This window comes from Terrapene carolina, unplaced genomic scaffold (genome assembly GCF_002925995.2).
Source record: "Terrapene carolina triunguis isolate 2854851 unplaced genomic scaffold, T_m_triunguis-2.0 Scaffold189, whole genome shotgun sequence".
Classification (NCBI taxonomy): domain Eukaryota; kingdom Metazoa; phylum Chordata; order Testudines; family Emydidae; genus Terrapene; species Terrapene triunguis.
In genome coordinates, this window is record NW_020664540.1 from 7772041 (window position 1) to 7775949 (window position 3909).

Genomic DNA, 3909 nt, shown 5'->3' on the forward strand with positions numbered 1-3909 from the left:
CCATACACACACAGTGGGGCTAGAGACCCCCTCCGAGCCTGCCTCTGACATTCCATTCCACGTATAGTGGAGCTAGAGATACCCCTTAAGCCTGACACCAACACCCCCTACATACACAGTGGGGCTATTGATCCCCCCCCAGAGCCTGCCACCGACACCCCATACACAAAGTGGGTCTAGAGATCCCCTCTGAGTCTGCCACCAAGACCCCCCCACACACACAGTGGGGCTAGAGACCCCCTCCAAGCCAGCCTCCAAGACCCCCCCCCATGCAGATAGGGGGTCTAGGGACTCCCAAGCCTGCCTCCAAGACCTCCACTGCAAGCCTGACATTGACACTCCCCCTACACACAGAGGGGCTAGAGACCCCACTCACACACACATCCCCAGTGGTGGTAGAGAACCCCTCCCCCACACAGATTCTTACCCCTATAGGTAGAGACAGGTTGGCAGAGGTTTTCACCCCTCCAAACACAAAGAGAGGCCTGAGAAACTCCCCTCCCCAACATGGACACACAGATGGGTCAGCATATCACCACCAGCACTCACTAACATCAACAAGAGAAGCCTGCAGAGACATCACACCCACACAGGCAGGCCTGTAAAGAAAATGCATACACACACAGCTGCCACACACAGCCCCCCATCAAGACAGGTCTGCTGAGGAAGAGAGATGTCTACATTTGTTAATTTAGGGTAATAGCTTGCATCCTGTGAAATCACACATAGCTTAATCCGGGGGTAGGCAACCTATGGCACGCGTGCCGAAGGCGGCACGCAAGCTGATTTTCAGTGGCACTCACACTGCCCGGGTCCTGGCCACCGGTCCGGGGGGCTCTGCATTTTAATTTAATTTTAAGTGAAGCTTCTTAAACATTTTAAAAACCTTATTTACTTTACATATAACAATAGTTTAGTTATATATTATAGAAAGAGACCTTCTAAAAACGTTAAAATGTATTACTGGCATGCGAAACCTTAAATTAGAGTGAATAAATGAAAACTCGGCACACCACTTCTGAAAGGTTGCCGACCCCTGGCTTAATCCCTACATCATCCATTGATTTCAGTGGGTTTCTGCATGGGCACAGGGAGCCATCCACAGGGGTCTGATTGCAGGGTCAAGGCAAGGCCATGTCCCTAGGAATTTCAGGCGGGGATGGCCAGTCACTGATGCATGCCCCTAGCATAGGAAGAGTAAGCCACTACAAGCCATGACTGGTGCCAGGGCAATTTATCCTTACTTGAATAAACTGCACTGGTGTAAATCATGGCTTGGCCTGTCTACTGGGTTTCCATCTGCTACACTGATGGCTGGTTACTGATGAGTGAAATTCCCTGTGCAGCCAAGGCTGTTAGAGACTGTAAGATGCTTGGGGCAGGGCTTGTGTTTTTCCTCTGCATTTTGTACAGCACCAAGTACAACTGATGAGACTCACCAAATAATACACTTTATGACATGCAAAAAAACTGTTCAGCCTTATAGCTGAGATTTTATGGGCACAATAAATAAACGTCCATGATAGCACACTATTATTAAAAATATTTATGAAAAGATTTCCCCATCTCTTTTCAATTTCCCCATGGTATTGTACAACACAATGAAAACATAATTTCAAGTTACCCTTAATTAAACTCAAACATTTTTAAAGGCGTCTTTTTCATTATGAAAGATGTAAAGGAGTCATGTCCAACCTTTTCAGCCTCAAGGCTGGACAAGTTATTTCAAACAGTTCATGGGGCCATGCTCAGTACTTGGGGCCACATGCTCTGTCCTGTTCATCTTCATTTGTGCCTCTCAGGCACTGCGAAAAGGATCACTCCAACTCCCAACCAGTTGCAAGTTCCCAGCAGGCAGTGAGAGCCAGCATAGTTTTCTCCTCCTTGCAGCTTCTGCAACACAGCCCAGGGAGGGAAAGTGGCTGGAATGTGCTGCATTCAGATTATCCACAGCTGGTTTATGTTCTTTAGGGACCATAGCCAGCTGGCATAAGTTAGAGCACCCCCTAGAGCTCTAATCTGTGCTGGAACTGTAGCAGAAAGGGAGGGAGTTGTAACTGGTTGTTGGTTTGCAGTTTTCTCTTCTTTTTCCCTCTTGTAAGCTATATGAGGGAGAGGAACCTTCCTCTGATTAGTGCTCCCCTAGGCACAGGCAGAACCAACTGGGCTCTTACAGATAAGGAATGGGGCAACCAGAGGGATGCACCAGGTGGCCAGTAGGGGTGCTACTGAGCAACTGCATCTCAGACTGGGCAGCAGGTTCTCAGAGCACTCCTGGCTCACATCAGAGCTGCTCCTGGAGCTGTGTAGGGGAAGTGGCACGAGGCAAGATTCCTTACTTCTTCCCATAGCAATGATTCAAACATTTCAGTTGAGAAGTCAGAGGGCATGGCTCAGAAAGCTCACTTTCCATTTGCAGAACAAATAGACGCAACTAATCCAAAAAGTCAAGGCACTAAAGTCTTTTACAAACTGTGTCCCCAATCCTGCAGACTCTTAATGAATAATTTTATACATATGAGTAATCCTATTTAGATAAATAGTACTCACTTGCAAAAAGCTACTCGAGTATATAATGGTTTGCAGGACTGGGTTCAGTGGGCCCAATCCAACTCTCATGATAGTGGAAAGACTCCTACTGACTTCAATGGGAGCAGGACTCCTACAAACATAGCCTCGCTGTAGGAGAAATATGATTGCAATGCAACCACGGTACAATTTGCATGTTGTCACATAAAAAGGACTAATATCTCTTGTCTTTTGCAATACAGCACAGGTAAAATAAATTATGTTAATATAGTATTAAGAAAATCTTCTGTGCTGAATATAATACATTAGTGTAGTACCTTTTGTTCCAAAGGATGTCAAGGGATTTTACGTATGCAGCATGACGAGCGTACCAAACACAGAAGGACAAGGTCCTTTCCCAACGAGCTTGCAATCGAACTCAGACAAATACAAAACAAGAGAGAACTGTGCCAGCACAAATACATGCCAATACTTTGTTGGTGAAGAGATTAACATAGGAAGGCCTCATGAAGGAAGCTTTACATAAACACAGGAACACAGACATACAGTATGAAACATCTGGGAAAGAGAATAACAACTAGAACATGGCACACCATGCAACCACAGCTAGGGAGAGTGGAGAGAGGAAATTTTGGCTAGAGTCAGTGCATTTAGCATTGAAGCCTCCACAGCAATGTTAACTATGTCTCCTTGACCATGTGGATTATGGGCCTGATCCTGTGAGTGGTAAATAGACGCAAGATACAATAGGTGTTCAGAGGTGATGAACTCCCACAGGAGGCAATTGGCACCTCACAAAATTGAGTCCTATGACAAAAGCTTTCATTATATTCCATCATATAGATCACTGTGCTTCTGTGTTATACCCCCTCTGCCACGCTGTGTCTATCTTGTCAATTTAGATTATAAACTCTTCAGGACAGGTGCTGTCTGCTACTCTGTCTGTACAGTGCAAATACAATGGGGCGCCATACTTGGTTGACATAAATAAATAATAATAACAAACAATAAAAAATGCTCACATAAAGCTGGGTAATGTGATATGCTATTCAATCATGACACATAAGGAGCTACACTTGTTAAAAGATAAGTTTTGGTGCATATAGGTAACCTTTTGCATGCCTGGGTACATATTGTATAATGTTGTAATGAAGGCTCCTAGGGGTGCAAGTTGGCGTTGCTGTAATATCCTTCACTCCCTGACTTTTATTTATGTAGGTTCTTAATTTTAACAAAACAAAGTCATTTTTGCATGCAACTGTGTGTGTGTTTTTTTTTTAAGAAGAAAAAGTGGTGACTGTGACGTTTAAATAGAAATGGCAGGGTGAATAGCTGCTACAGTCTGATACACATATAACATAGTCTCTTTTTATCCCTTTG